General features: G+C 34.0%; 4 protein-coding genes and 2 long non-coding RNA genes across 16 annotated transcripts in view; 2 read left to right on the top strand and 4 right to left on the bottom strand.

Moving 5' to 3' along the window:
- Nucleotides 1-16228, bottom strand: part of LOC127868344 (anaphase-promoting complex subunit 7-like) — a 209300-nt gene that overhangs the window by 135478 nt on the left and 57594 nt on the right. The gene's annotated exons all lie outside the window — the stretch shown is intronic.
- LOC127868348 (E3 ubiquitin-protein ligase RNF34-like) overlaps nucleotides 1-16228 on the bottom strand; it is a 179967-nt gene that overhangs the window by 76202 nt on the left and 87537 nt on the right. The window lies entirely within an intron of this gene.
- LOC127868355 (vacuolar protein sorting-associated protein 29) overlaps nucleotides 1-16228 on the bottom strand; it is a 198177-nt gene that overhangs the window by 42182 nt on the left and 139767 nt on the right. The window lies entirely within an intron of this gene.
- The window catches only part of LOC127868350 (ketohexokinase-like), a 192927-nt gene that overhangs the window by 32458 nt on the left and 144241 nt on the right, over nucleotides 1-16228 (top strand). The window lies entirely within an intron of this gene.
- Nucleotides 8286-16224, bottom strand: LOC127868362 (uncharacterized). 5 transcript variants are annotated; one of them, XR_008044095.1, is made up of 3 exons: nucleotides 16141-16224; nucleotides 9076-9191; nucleotides 8286-8815 (listed from the first exon to the last, which is right to left on the bottom strand). It is a non-coding gene; the product is annotated as an uncharacterized LOC127868362 (long non-coding RNA). The 5 variants fall into 5 exon arrangements; XR_008044093.1 differs by lacking the exon at nucleotides 16141-16224 and adding an exon at nucleotides 15520-15598 and having other exon boundaries at nucleotides 8289-8815; XR_008044092.1 differs by lacking the exons at nucleotides 8286-8815; nucleotides 9076-9191; nucleotides 16141-16224 and adding exons at nucleotides 10904-11623; nucleotides 11884-11999; nucleotides 15520-15598.
- Nucleotides 10558-13564, top strand: LOC127868364 (uncharacterized). Its single transcript, XR_008044097.1, has 2 exons — nucleotides 10558-10597; nucleotides 13398-13564. It is a non-coding gene; the product is annotated as an uncharacterized LOC127868364 (long non-coding RNA).

Consider the following 16228-nt stretch of genomic DNA (forward strand, 5'->3'; position numbering starts at 1 on the left):
TTTCCAGTCGTATATCTAAATGAATTTCTTATGTCTTCGTCTATCTTGTGTTAGTTCGAGAGCGTCGTTTTGCTAAACCATCTTTTTGAACATATCTGCATAAACTATCCGCCATTGTTTGCTGAGCAAATAAACGACCCAGAAACACGTTTATTAGTTTATTCTGAGCATCGCCGCTTATAAAAAAAGTAAAGTTGTAGTTGGATTATGTTATTAAAGTTTTCAGATGGAGTAATGCATTCATTTATATTTAAAAACCATTCTTCACGTGGCCTTATAATATCGATTTGAAAGGGTATCGTTAACGTTCATTTTCCATTTCATCTGGAGTCTGCTGTGGACTTTCGCCGGTAAGTAAATCCTTAAATGATGGGCTATTCTCTCTACTGGACGCCATGCGTGTTAGTGTTTTTTGGGCTGTGCAATACGCCACACCTGGGTAAAACACAAATACACAACGTTCAATCGGCAGATATAGGTTTGATTTACGTTTCTTAATCGATGTCAATGGTGCCACAAAAGCATGCGTTTTAAAGTCCTGTGATGGTTTTACGCAATTAAGGTCATATAAACGGACATTAAGCGAGCGAATCATACAACCAGTATGTTTTGAAAGTTTAAAATTCTACATTAAACCGTACATTAGAATATTAAATTATTTCTTGAAAAGCGACATAATATGTGTTTATTAAACATTTAAACAATATCCAACTATTCTGAATCGATTCAAGAAATCGACGCCCTCTGGCATTCTTTTTGCACTTGAAAGAGATTGTGCATTATTGGACGCTATTCTCAACTGTAAACGATATTGTATATGTAATGTAAGATATAAACTCAACAAAGTTGCAATCCCATTTGAACTTGTATAAATAGTATAAAAAATATGTTTTAGAGCAATATATGAAAATCATCAAAGAAATGCAGACAATAAGTAGTGACTTAACTTCAATCATGAAAATAGAAAAACAAACTTAAAATAAAATAATAATGGAACTAAACAAAACAAAACAGGGCAGTTTGCCTATACAAGAAATCAAAGTACTGACAGAACTGGTGTGACGAGCCTTTTGAGAGGATGGATATAAAAGCATCAAGTTAAGTTTATCTACATCACCACAATCACCACAATTGTGTATGTTGGTACGAAAAAAAAATTGGTAAAAAAATTGTGCGAAAAAAATTGGGTATGAAAACAAATTTGGGTACGAAAAAATGTTTGGGAACAAAAAATCGGGACCGAAAAAAAATTGGGTACGAACAAAAAATTGGGGATGAAAAAAAAATTGGGTACGAAAAAAATTTGGTACGAAAAATTTTAGGTACGGAAAACAAATTGGGGGAACGGGAAATTAGTACCTGTGGGGAACTTGACCCACACTCGCACATTTTCGGCCCTTTCTGTCAAACATCAGATAAGTTCCTCGAAGGCAATAGTATGAATACACATTTCGGAAGCGGTAATACGGTCCTACCTACGCGCGTCAAAATGTAAGCGAAATATGTACACAAGTCTGTCACGAATGATTAAATCAACGAAGAAAGTCATGTATTGATGTAAGTGTTTTGAAGGAATGTGCAGAAAATATATTAAACAAGAGCTGTGTTTGTGAAACACAATGCCCCCTGCTGCGCAGCTTTGAAGCCATATTTTTTACCTTTGACCTTGAAGGATGACCTTGACCTTTCACCACTCAAAATGTGCAGCTCCATGACATACGCATGCATGCCGAATATGGAGTTGCTATCTTCAATATTGCAAAATTTGACCTTTGACCTTGACCTTGAAGGATGACCTTGACCTTTCACCAATCAATATGTGCAGCTCTATGAGATACGCATGAACGCCAATATTGAAAAAGTTGCCAATGTTAAAGTTTTCGGACAGACAGACAGACGCTTTATGTTTGACATTTTACCTTGAAGGATGACCTTCACCTTTCACAACTGAAAATGTGCAGCTCCATGAGATGCACATGTATGCCAAATATCAAGTTGCTATGTTCAATATTTAAAAAGTTATGGCCATTAAAGTTTTCGGACGGACGGACAGACAGACACACTGACTGACTGACTGAGTGACTGACAAGTTAACTGATATAGGCCACCCTATCGGGGGCATACAAATCAATGGCGATATTTTTCTCAGCCACATAATTGTTAATAGTTTGATATCACAAAATGAAAGTGAAAGTAGAACTGTCAAAAATGACAACCTGTCAACGTGTTGTTTTTGCTTGCACGAGAGGGCGATTACACTCAATGTGTTCATATTTTGACCATAGGCTTTGTCAATGACCTTTATAGTATGGGTAGCTTTGATATTATTTATTGCTGTCATGTAACTGCATGATTGTGTATATGTTTACAATACACAAAGCATAAATAATGATATAAATATATTGATTGAGCTTATAATAATCTGAGAACTATAGCCAGGTCAATTAAGGACTTAAAATACAATTGTGTGTCCTGATTTCATGAAGAAATGACCATGCATGTCCTAGATTTCAAATTCAAGGCCCTGGTTTGACACATTGGTAGCATTACCGTTAAACTGTTACCAGGCTTATGAAATTAGTTTTTATTGAACTTTCTAAGGAAATCTAAATCAGGCACTGATTTTTCTTGTTTTAATACAGTCATAGATCAGTTGTGGCCTCTGGGTTATGACCAATTTTTGCTTACTTGTCACACCCTTAAATCTATTCACACGTCTATAATAGCAAATCTGGATTTAGGTGATCTCCAATGGTACATTTACACTTTAGCTCTGTTACAAGAGTGCTGGTAAAGTCCAGTCACATATTTAAATCTAGGCCATGTCAAAATCAAAGTGTCAAAGACAAATGAAAGATGCATTCATTATTTATTGTCCAGTTGTTTTCTACTGCTGTAAGATTTTATATAATATGACTGATAAACATCATGTGAGAGAAAATTCACATTATCATTGTATATCAGGTTTAGCAGTCTTTTAGATAACAAAATATGCTAGTTTTCAATGTCGCTTCTGGGGATCAAACCCGTGGGGCTTTTAGAAAGATTCTGAAAATTTTCGATCCCTCGAGAGCAACCAAACCAAAAATTAAGTCAAATATTGCCGACTCGGTTTTTTGAGTCGGTTCATGAGGGATAATGGAACTTGATTGGTCATTGTCGGCTCTGGTACTACTTACATGTACCCCGGGTACTCTTAAGTATTTTTACATGTACCCTGGGTACTCTAAGTATACTTACATGTACCCCAGGTTCGGTAAATAAACGTAATTGTACTCGGTCCATATAAGACTGTACCCGAGTTGTATTCGCGCCCAAAATCCGATGTTGTAAAACGCGCAACCGATTATCTTAAACACACTTCTCTTGGAAAAAAACTCTGCATCAACATGCTTTTTGAGTATGTGTTCCGCTAATATAGAGGCCATTCTACAGAAAATTGACATAAATGTGTAATTACAAAAAATAGTCGACAACGACTGATTTAGGGTTAAATTTCCCGGGTACATTTTAGTATATTTACCGTACCCGGGATACATGTAAGTATACTTAAGAGTACCCGGAGTACATGTACGTAGTACCCGAGCCGACAATGAACAATCGAGCAAAATGGAAGGTGCAACATCTCTCACGCCCCCTAGCATCGCCTTTAGCAGTATTCAATTCTCAACAGGAAAGTGCTGGAGTCATTGATCACGAGGGACAAGAAAAACAATTGATTAATGTTCGAAATAAATAATTTGATTAATGACAATTCTATTATTTGAGCCAGGTCACAGGAAAAGCGCAGTCAAATCAGTATCCAATTAAATTATTTGTTATTGTCAGAAAAACGCTTTTAAGCAAACAGCTTTCAAGCGACTGCAGGCTGATCTAGATCCAAACTGGCCACAATCGCCTTAATGTCTCTTTTACTGTGACACAGTTCATTTAACTTTAAAATGATAAAAAGTACTAACACTAAGAAAGAGTACGAACCAGTAAAGAGTTTGAAATCAATGTTGAATTTCAGGACAGCTTGGTGATCTGCAAATCCCCGATGAAATGTTAATATCGGGTATCATAGTCATTCAATAAGTCGCAAAATGCTCGAATACAATTTATAAAGCACAATGTGACTTATATTGATAACTAAAAATACCAGTATGCCAGTTTTGCCGTGTCAAGCTGTTACGATCCAGAAAGTCCTTTATTCACATCGAGTATATATCCTTCGAATTTTAACTATTGTTGTCATAAGCGGAGATTTAGTGAATAAATAATTCATATATCCTAAATGACAGCTTCTAAATAGCGAATCAAGCCAATTTATGCAGTAAGAAAATTTTGAATCGAGACTCTCATGGGGGCGGCCATTGTTGAATGTTGAAACACGAACGACAACTCTGCTAGGAGAATGTAATCAATGACGAGCAATCTCCTACGCAGTGGCGAATGCAAAAGGGAAGTAACTGAAAAATCGAGTTATCTCAATCGGACTGGCTCGGTCTTTTACATAGGTCGCCATTGTGATTTTTTTTCATGGTTATGATACCTTGGACGATGCTGTTCCAGCATCGTCAAAAACCTACAATCCTCAGTGAGACGGTCACTACAAATGAGGGGGGGGGGCACACCCCACACTAAGTTAATAAACAATAAAAAAAAAACACGTAGAAATAAACGCTAAAACTATTGCATCGTAATTAAAAGAAAATAAATACAAGATAATACAAATTCGATTTAATTGAAATTTAATAACTTAATAATATTCACCAGAGCAATCTTTAGAGGCACGATGAAATAAAGTTAACATAACCATCAGCTTTATCCTTTAGGTTAAAATATTTCAGACCAGCAAACGGTAAATAGTTGATAAATCGGTTACATTATATTGCTCAGGCATAAAGGAAATATCCTCTGGTTCGGGCTGTGACCCTACCTAGCGGAAGATTCCGACCCTATAATAAGTTTTCAATATAATTACAAATTATTTGTTTTGATGACCTGCGAAATCCAAATCGTTAACATTTTAGTTAAAGGGAGATCACTGTGTGATGTAAGCCAAGTCAAGTCAAGTAAATTTTATTTTCAAAGTCGGATACACAAACAGGTAACATAAGCTCTAATGAGCTTTTTAAACCGACTTGCAAGTACATATAGATTTATACACATAAAACATGTAAAGATCACTGTTAAGAAAATGTTAAGACAAACAAACTAAATAATGAATGTATTATCACATACACTATTATATATATATATATGTTAATATAATGCTATTGTAGTACATCAAAGAGATAAGGTACTAGGTAGGATATAGATACATTAAACATATAAAACCTGACCTATAAACATTATACAAGTTGTACAGAGTTAACACTTGTGATGTAGCTGCTGATATTGACTAAATGTCTAAAACCGCCATACAATAAAGAGAGTAAAAACACTGAAAGACGGATATGGACACAACAGTGCGACAAGTAAAAAATGTAGTAAGAAATCGACTATCCCCTCAAATTAGATTTGTGATGAGTTAAGCAGCAGCTACCTCACAAGACAGAGTATACATATAATTAAATTTATGCACTTTAAGCAAGGATAGCACAATGTTAAAGCCGGACATTCAAAATAGACATAGGCTAGTACAAGTATGACTAAGGACATATGATAAAGAATAGTATTTGGCACATATAATCAAGCACATGTAAAGCATTGCAGACTAATAAAGCTATTATGAGCATGCAACTAATCGTTCTAGACTTTGCTAAGCTATCTATGAACTATAAACTAGAGCAACAAGTAAGCGATCGTTTTTAGTTTCAAAAAATGTAACGAATCTAGCCATTTAAACGCTTAGCGTATAATTGCGAACGTGCTTTTTTGTCTCTGTGTGCGTCTCCGGTTGCCACCGAATGAAATTGTACAAAACATATACGTTCCCGAATGAAGTTTTAAATATACAATTTCACGTTGCTACGCACACGTTTGTCGTAAGCAAAACTTTAAGCATACGGAAAATGGAACGATTTTCCGTCCAAATAACAAATAACAATCGAATTAAAAAATAAGATCAGTAGAACGAATTTATGAAAACCGTGTTGAGAAGACATTTATATACAACAACATATAGACATAATACTTTTTAAAGTGATAATTTGTATAAGATTTAAATATTCAGCGCTTTTATGTCACACCAAACTGTCTACAGTAACGGTATGTTACGTGTTACTAAAATGGAAAGCAATGACAGGTTAAATGGCAAGTAATGACAGGTAAATCGTATTTATTTTTTGTATCTACTTAAAATGAATAACATACTTAAATAACATAACTCTACTATTCAAATGTGTTTGCTTTTAGCTTTACACTCGCTAACAGTTTTTCGAAAACCCTGAGTGTTACCGGATACGATTGTATTTGAGGTCCGTTCATTGCACAATGTACGAATTATTCATTGTGTCACACCGGTCTTACTGACTTACGTGATAATAACGTAGTGACCTCACCATCTATGTATAGAATGCGAATTATTAGCTATGTTTACACACGTGACCCGACGTGAAATTTAAACCTATAAATCAATCAGAACCACGGTGCCTATACCACGTGACTTTTTAAGATCTGTGTGGGGAGTTAAATGTCAACAAAAGCACGACAAAGGTAACATTTCTTAGGATAACTTTTTTAATATGTCATCATTTTCAATGGGATAAAGTGGAGAGCCCGCTCATTCATGAGAGTTTTCTATAGGTATCATGATTTTGTAAAACAAATGAATATTTTTTCAGTAAAGTGCAACCGCGCGTTTGAACGGTTAGAAAAAGGTAGGATCAGTGTGGGGACATTATTTTATTATGACACAGAAACATCACCTCTCGTGAAATAAAGCAATAAACTTTATGGGCGGAGCTTACACTGTATCATTTTGCATTCTTTTTTCAGGTTTCTTTCATATATTTATGAAAACAAAATCAAGAAAAATATTCTAACAGTAATATGATCTGTGTGGTATACGTGTTTAGAAGGATCTGTGTGGTATCCGTGTTCCTACAATTTACGGATAAATTGAGATAATAACGACAATATATATATATTTTAATTAATTTCAATTATTTCAATACAACAATTACTACTACTACTACTATTACTACTACTTCTGCTACTACTACTACTAATACTGCTACTACTACTACTACTACTACTACTACTACTACTACTACTACTACTACTACTACTACTACTACTACTACTACTTCTACTACTACTATTACTACTACTAGTAGTAGTAATAGTAGTAGTAGTATATCTATTATTATTATTTAAAAATTCATTCATTTCAGTAATCACCTATTTGGCACTAGTGAGCGGACAAGGGTTAAGGGAAGAAAAAATAGAGGAAACAGTTTCACGAGACAGAAATGCTATACAGAAGAGGGCACTAGGAGAAAGGTGGGAGCGGGCGAGACGAAACGATAGCAAACTGTTGCCAACAATAAGAATGCGGATAGACGAACACAATGGACATTTTAATTCTGACACGAATTCTGCAATAGAAATTGTGTCAAATATTACACAGGTTGACAAAAAGCAAAGGCATGTTCTTTCCTGAGTAATACGGATGTTTTAAAATCAAATTTGGAATACAAACTGATAAATCAGAATCCATCAGACGTATTGGCTTGTCATTTTGTTGTTATTTAAAGTTGAAGGTAAACGGTATGTTTATTCAAAACAAAATACTGGTCATAGTAGAAACATATATATATGTGTGTTTTATTTCATATATGGAATTTATATTGTTGCATTAGTTTTTTTACATAGTATAGATATTGACAATCATTCGCCATGTGTTGGTGATAATGTCATGTTATAAATTATGTCGTTGTATTCAGTGTAACAAGTGTATGCTTATCTGTAGCGTTAATTATTTTGAAGAGAACATAAAAAGTAAATGAATAAATATTATATTATATGATTATATATGTACGATTCTCCTCTTGTGTTGTGGATGGATGCAGCTCTGAAGAATGTCAAGACGTATTTCGAATTAAGGAGTATTGTATTGTATACACAACCACATTGCATACATTGTTTACTGTCAATTACCACGGCCTAGAGTAATTATAAGCAGACAGTTAATTATGTAAAGCAATCGTGAAAATCCCTAGTATTAGAAACCCTGGCTGCTTATGATTATCGAACTAGCTCGTGACTGCGGTATTTATAATTGAAACCAACGAAAAAACATCGCAAAACTTTAATCAAGATATAATTAAAAAAAGAATCACAGATTCGATAATACAAATCACAGATGCGATATATAAATGAATAACGTAAATCCAAATTATTGCACAATTATTTGAGAATGATTTCAAACACACAAACGATCTAAACGAAACCTAAAAATTAATCAAATTCGGATAACTTTAGAATCATTTTGAAAAGTAAAGTAAAAGTAAAACAACGAATAAAATAACGTAAAACGATAATGAAGTTACACAGACAAACTGTAAACTATTATGTTTTTTAATCAGTATTCACGAATTTATGTGAAGTCCTCACGTATCGAGAAAGGTTTGTTCTGCATTTGTACGTTTTGAAACACTCCTCACTACTGTAACACTTGTCATGCATGTGGGTATTGACGTGCTCTCTGAGGTCATTCTCACTCCTAACTGCCAACCCACACTGGTAACATTTCACCAACCCCTCTTTTTTGCACTTTTCTCTCTAGCCACGAGTAGGTACTTGTCCGCAAAGCTCCTGCCGCACTGTACACACACGTGACATTGGGGTCCTTTGTTCGTTGAAGCCTTCTAAGATTGTAGGCATCCTGAGAAAAAAACAACATATTTTATTCACGTGACATTTCAATGAGGAAACACGCTATTTCAAAAATGTTAGTATCTGAGAACACGTGTTCGTTAGTTTTAAATTACAAACGATTTGACGATTATTGAGTTATTTCAAAATATATGATAACCTGAGAGATGAGATATATTGTATATTTGTGTTGTTTCAAGAAAATCCGTTCATCTGTTTGTAAGCATAACTGTATAAAAATGTAGCTATTTTTAAGGTATTTAATCTTACCTGAAATGCTTTCCCACAGCAGTTATAGTTTCCAGAGTTAGCGTGTCCCCTAATGTGGCGCAATAATCCAGCTCTGGTCTTCGACATTTTTCCGCATTCGGAGCATTGAGCCATACCTTAAAGCAAATATAATATCAAAAATAATATACGATACATTACTTCACCTGACAGTAGTGTTTGGCGCCAAAATAAAAATGGAATTTGATACAATAACATAAAGTGTACACTTATTTAAGGTAAGCATAGACTTGTCATCGATTTAAGATGCTCCAGCGTAAGATTTTAACATTATCACGGTGCCTATACCACGTGACTTTTTAAGATCTGTGTGGGGAGTTAAATGTCAACAAAAGCACGACAAAGGTAACATTTCTTAGGATAACTTTTTTAATATGTCATCATTTTCAATGGGATAAAGTGGAGAGCCCGCTCATTCATGAGAGTTTTCTATAGGTATCATGATTTTGTAAAACAAATGAATATTTTTTCAGTAAAGTGCAACCGCGCGTTTGAACGGTTAGAAAAAGGTAGGATCAGTGTGGGGACATTATTTTATTATGACACAGAAACATCACCTCTCGTGAAATAAAGCAATAAACTTTATGGGCGGAGCTTACACTGTATCATTTTGCATTCTTTTTTCAGGTTTCTTTCATATATTTATGAAAACAAAATCAAGAAAAATATTCTAACAGTAATATGATCTGTGTGGTATACGTGTTTAGAAGGATCTGTGTGGTATCCGTGTTCCTACAATTTACGGATAAATTGAGATAATAACGACAATATATATATATTTTAATTAATTTCAATTATTTCAATACAACAATTACTACTACTACTACTATTACTACTACTTCTGCTACTACTACTACTAATACTGCTACTACTACTACTACTACTACTACTACTACTACTACTACTACTACTACTACTACTACTACTACTACTACTACTACTACTACTACTTCTACTACTACTATTACTACTACTAGTAGTAGTAATAGTAGTAGTAGTATATCTATTATTATTATTTAAAAATTCATTCATTTCAGTAATCACCTATTTGGCACTAGTGAGCGGACAAGGGTTAAGGGAAGAAAAAATAGAGGAAACAGTTTCACGAGACAGAAATGCTATACAGAAGAGGGCACTAGGAGAAAGGTGGGAGCGGGCGAGACGAAACGATAGCAAACTGTTGCCAACAATAAGAATGCGGATAGACGAACACAATGGACATTTTAATTCTGACACGAATTCTGCAATAGAAATTGTGTCAAATATTACACAGGTTGACAAAAAGCAAAGGCATGTTCTTTCCTGAGTAATACGTATGTTTTAAAATCAAATTTGGAATACAAACTGATAAATCAGAATCCACCAGACGTATTGGCTTGTCATTTTGTTGTTATTTAAAGTTGAAGGTAAACGGTATGTTTATTCAAAACAAAATACTGGTCATAGTAGAAACATATATATATGTGTGTTTTATTTCATATATGGAATTTATATTGTTGCATTAGTTTTTTTACATAGTATAGATATTGACAATCATTCGCCATGTGTTGGTGATAATGTCATGTTATAAATTATGTCGTTGTATTCAGTGTAACAAGTGTATGCTTATCTGTAGCGTTAATTATTTTGAAGAGAACATAAAAAGTAAATGAATAAATATTATATTATATGATTATATATGTACGATTCTCCTCTTGTGTTGTGGATGGATGCAGCTCTGAAGAATGTCAAGACGTATTTCGAATTAAGGAGTATTGTATTGTATACACAACCACATTGCATACATTGTTTACTGTCAATTACCACGGCCTAGAGTAATTATAAGCAGACAGTTAATTATGTAAAGCAATCGTGAAAATCCCTAGTATTAGAAACCCTGGCTGCTTATGATTATCGAACTAGCTCGTGACTGCGGTATTTATAATTGAAACCAACGAAAAAACATCGCAAAACTTTAATCAAGATATAATTAAAAAAAGAATCACAGATTCGATAATACAAATCACAGATGCGATATATAAATGAATAACGTAAATCCAAATTATTGCACAATTATTTGAGAATGATTTCAAACACACAAACGATCTAAACGAAACCTAAAAATTAATCAAATTCGGATAACTTTAGAATCATTTTGAAAAGTAAAGTAAAAGTAAAACAACGAATAAAATAACGTAAAACGATAATGAAGTTACACAGACAAACTGTAAACTATTATGTTTTTTAATCAGTATTCACGAATTTATGTGAAGTCCTCACGTATCGAGAAAGGTTTGTTCTGCATTTGTACGTTTTGAAACACTCCTCACTACTGTAACACTTGTCATGCATGTGGGTATTGACGTGCTCTCTGAGGTCATTCTCACTCCTAACTGCCAACCCACACTGGTAACATTTCACCAACCCCTCTTTTTTGCACTTTTCTCTCTAGCCACGAGTAGGTACTTGTCCGCAAAGCTCCTGCCGCACTGTACACACACGTGACATTGGGGTCCTTTGTTCGTTGAAGCCTTCTAAGATTGTAGGCATCCTGAGAAAAAAACAACATATTTTATTCACGTGACATTTCAATGAGGAAACACGCTATTTCAAAAATGTTAGTATCTGAGAACACGTGTTCGTTAGTTTTAAATTACAAACGATTTGACGATTATTGAGTTATTTCAAAATATATGATAACCTGAGAGATGAGATATATTGTATATTTGTGTTGTTTCAAGAAAATCCGTTCATCTGTTTGTAAGCATAACTGTATAAAAATGTAGCTATTTTTAAGGTATTTAATCTTACCTGAAATGCTTTCCCACAGCAGTTATAGTTTCCAGAGTTAGCGTGTCCCCTAATGTGGCGCAATAATCCAGCTCTGGTCTTCGACATTTTTCCGCATTCGGAGCATTGAGCCATACCTTAAAGCAAATATATTATCAAAAATAATATACGATACATTACTTCACCTGACAGTAGTGTTTGGCGCCAAAATAAAAATGGAATTTGATACAATAACATAAAGTGTACACTTATTTAAGGTAAGCATAGACTTGTCATCGATTTAAGATGCTCCAGCGTAAGATTTTAACATTATCACGGTGCCTATACCACGTGACTTTTTAAGATCTGTGTGGGGAGTTAAATGTCAACAAAAGCACGACAAAGGTAACATTTCTTAGGATAACTTTTTTAATATGTCATCATTTTCAATGGGATAAAGTGGAGAGCCCGCTCATTCATGAGAGTGTTCTATAGGTATCATGATTTTGTAAAACAAATGAATATTTTTTCAGTAAAGTGCAACCGCGCGTTTGAACGGTTAGAAAAAGGTAGGATCAGTGTGGGGACATTATTTTATTATGACACAGAAACATCACCTCTCGTGAAATAAAGCAATAAACTTTATGGGCGGAGCTTACACTGTATCATTTTGCATTCTTTTTTCAGGTTTCTTTCATATATTTATGAAAACAAAATCAAGAAAAATATTCTAACAGTAATATGATCTGTGTGGTATACGTGTTTAGAAGGATCTGTGTGGTATCCGTGTTCCTACAATTTACGGATAAATTGAGATAATAACGACAATATATATAAATTTTAATTAATTTCAATTATTTCAATACAACAATTACTACTACTACTACTATTACTACTACTTCTGCTACTACTACTACTAATACTGCTACTACTACTACTACTACTACTACTACTACTACTACTACTACTACTACTACTACTACTACTACTACTACTACTACTTCTACTACTACTATTACTACTACTAGTAGTAGTAATAGTAGTAGTAGTATATCTATTATTATTATTTAAAAATTCATTCATTTCAGTAATCACCTATTTGGCACTAGTGAGCGGACAAGGGTTAAGGGAAGAAAAAATAGAGGAAACAGTTTCACGAGACAGAAATGCTATACAGAAGAGGGCACTAGGAGAAAGGTGGGAGCGGGCGAGACGAAACGATAGCAAACTGTTGCCAACAATAAGAATGCGGATAGACGAACACAATGGACATTTTAATTCTGACACGAATTCTGCAATAGAAATTGTGTCAAATATTACACAGGTTGACAAAAAGCAAAGGCATGTTCTTTCCTGAGTAATACGTATGTTTTAAAATCAAATTTGGAATACAAACTGATAAATCAGAATCCACCAGACGTATTGGCTTGTCATTTTGTTGTTATTTAAAGTTGAAGGTAAACGGTATGTTTATTCAAAACAAAATACTGGTCATAGTAGAAACATATATATATGTGTGTTTTATTTCATATATGGAATTTATATTGTTGCATTAGTTTTTTTACATAGTATAGATATTGACAATCATTCGCCATGTGTTGGTGATAATGTCATGTTATAAATTATGTCGTTGTATTCAGTGTAACAAGTGTATGCTTATCTGTAGCGTTAATTATTTTGAAGAGAACATAAAAAGTAAATGAATAAATATTATATTATATGATTATATATGTACGATTCTCCTCTTGTGTTGTGGATGGATGCAGCTCTGAAGAATGTCAAGACGTATTTCGAATTAAGGAGTATTGTATTGTATACACAACCACATTGCATACATTGTTTACTGTCAATTACCACGGCCTAGAGTAATTATAAGCAGACAGTTAATTATGTAAAGCAATCGTGAAAATCCCTAGTATTAGAAACCCTGGCTGCTTATGATTATCGAACTAGCTCGTGACTGCGGTATTTATAATTGAAACCAACGAAAAAACATCGCAAAACTTTAATCAAGATATAATTAAAAAAAGAATCACAGATTCGATAATACAAATCACAGATGCGATATATAAATGAATAACGTAAATCCAAATTATTGCACAATTATTTGAGAATGATTTCAAACACACAAACGATCTAAACGAAACCTAAAAATTAATCAAATTCGGATAACTTTAGAATCATTTTGAAAAGTAAAGTAAAAGTAAAACAACGAATAAAATAACGTAAAACGATAATGAAGTTACACAGACAAACTGTAAACTATTATGTTTTTTAATCAGTATTCACGAATTTATGTGAAGTCCTCACGTATCGAGAAAGGTTTGTTCTGCATTTGTACGTTTTGAAACACTCCTCACTACTGTAACACTTGTCATGCATGTGGGTATTGACGTGCTCTCTGAGGTCATTCTCACTCCTAACTGCCAACCCACACTGGTAACATTTCACCAACCCCTCTTTTTTGCACTTTTCTCTCTAGCCACGAGTAGGTACTTGTCCGCAAAGCTCCTGCCGCACTGTACACACACGTGACATTGGGGTCCTTTGTTCGTTGAAGCCTTCTAAGATTGTAGGCATCCTGAGAAAAAAACAACATATTTTATTCACGTGACATTTCAATGAGGAAACACGCTATTTCAAAAATGTTAGTATCTGAGAACACGTGTTCGTTAGTTTTAAATTACAAACGATTTGACGATTATTGAGTTATTTCAAAATATATGATAACCTGAGAGATGAGATATATTGTATATTTGTGTTGTTTCAAGAAAATCCGTTCATCTGTTTGTAAGCATAACTGTATAAAAATGTAGCTATTTTTAAGGTATTTAATCTTACCTGAAATGCTTTCCCACAGCAGTTATAGTTTCCAGAGTTAGCGTGTCCCCTAATGTGGCGCAATAATCCAGCTCTGGTCTTCGACATTTTTCCGCATTCGGAGCATTGAGCCATACCTTAAAGCAAATATAATATCAAAAATAATATACGATACATTACTTCACCTGACAGTAGTGTTTGGCGCCAAAATAAAAATGGAATTTGATACAATAACATAAAGTGTACACTTATTTAAGGTAAGCATAGACTTGTCATCGATTTAAGATGCTCCAGCGTAAGATTTTAACATTATAATGTGGATTGTACAGCATGCCTGTAAATCATAATTATGTATTAGTTCAACAAGCGGTGCAAGCGTAGTGTATAGCCATTATGTGTTTTACATGCTAGCGCATTTAAAATACATTGTTGACAAGCATTTTTTTAACAACTAAATAGAACTGAAAAACTTAAAAACAGTATACCACACAGATCCGTTGAAAAACGTATACCACACAGATCATATTACTGTAAGAATAGGTTTCTTGAATTATGTTTCGTAAATAAATAACAGAAACCTGAAAATGGATGCAAAATGATATAGTGTAAGCTCCGCCCATAAAATTTATTTCTTAATTGCACCAGAGGTGATGTTTTTGTGTAAAAAAAATTAATGTCCCCACACTGATCCTACCCTTTTCTTACCGTTCAAACGCGCGGTTGCACTTTACTGAAAAAATACTTATTTGTTTTATAAAATCATGATACCTATAGAAAACTCTCATGAATGAGCGGGCTCTCCACTTTATCCCATTAAAAATGGTGACATATTAAAAAAGTTATCCTTAAAAATCTTACCTTCGTCGCGCTTTTGTTGATATTTTACTCCCCACACAGATCTTAAAAAGTCACGTGGTATAGGCACCGTGATTATAATGTGGATTGTACAGCATGCCTGTAAATCATAATTATGTATTAGTTCAACAAGCGGTGCAAGCGTAGTGTATAGCCATTATGTGTTTTACATGCTAGCGCATTTAAAATACATTGTTGACAAGCATTTTTTTAACAACTAAATAGAACTGAAAAACTTAAAAACAGTATACCACACAGATCCGTTGAAAAACGTATACCACACAGATCATATTACTGTAAGAATAGGTTTCTTGAATTATGTTTCGTAAATAAATAACAGAAACCTGAAAATGGATGCAAAATGATATAGTGTAAGCTCCGCCCATAAAATTTATTTCTTAATTGCACCAGAGGTGATGTTTTTATGTAAAAAAAATTAATGTCCCCACACTGATCCTACCCTTTTCTTACCGTTCAAACGCGCGGTTGCACTTTACTGAAAAAATACTTATTTGTTTTATAAAATCATGATACCTATAGAAAACTCTCATGAATGAGCGGGCTCTCCACTTTATCCCATTAAAAATGGTGACATATTAAAAAAGTTATCCTTAAAAATCTTACCTTCGTCGCGCTTTTGTTGATATTTTACTCCCCACACAGATCTTAAAAAGTCACGTGGTATAGGCACCGTGAGAACATAGCACGCGAC

The sequence above is a fragment of the Dreissena polymorpha genome, chromosome 2, assembly GCF_020536995.1.
Source record: "Dreissena polymorpha isolate Duluth1 chromosome 2, UMN_Dpol_1.0, whole genome shotgun sequence".
NCBI lineage: Eukaryota > Metazoa > Mollusca > Bivalvia > Myida > Dreissenidae > Dreissena > Dreissena polymorpha.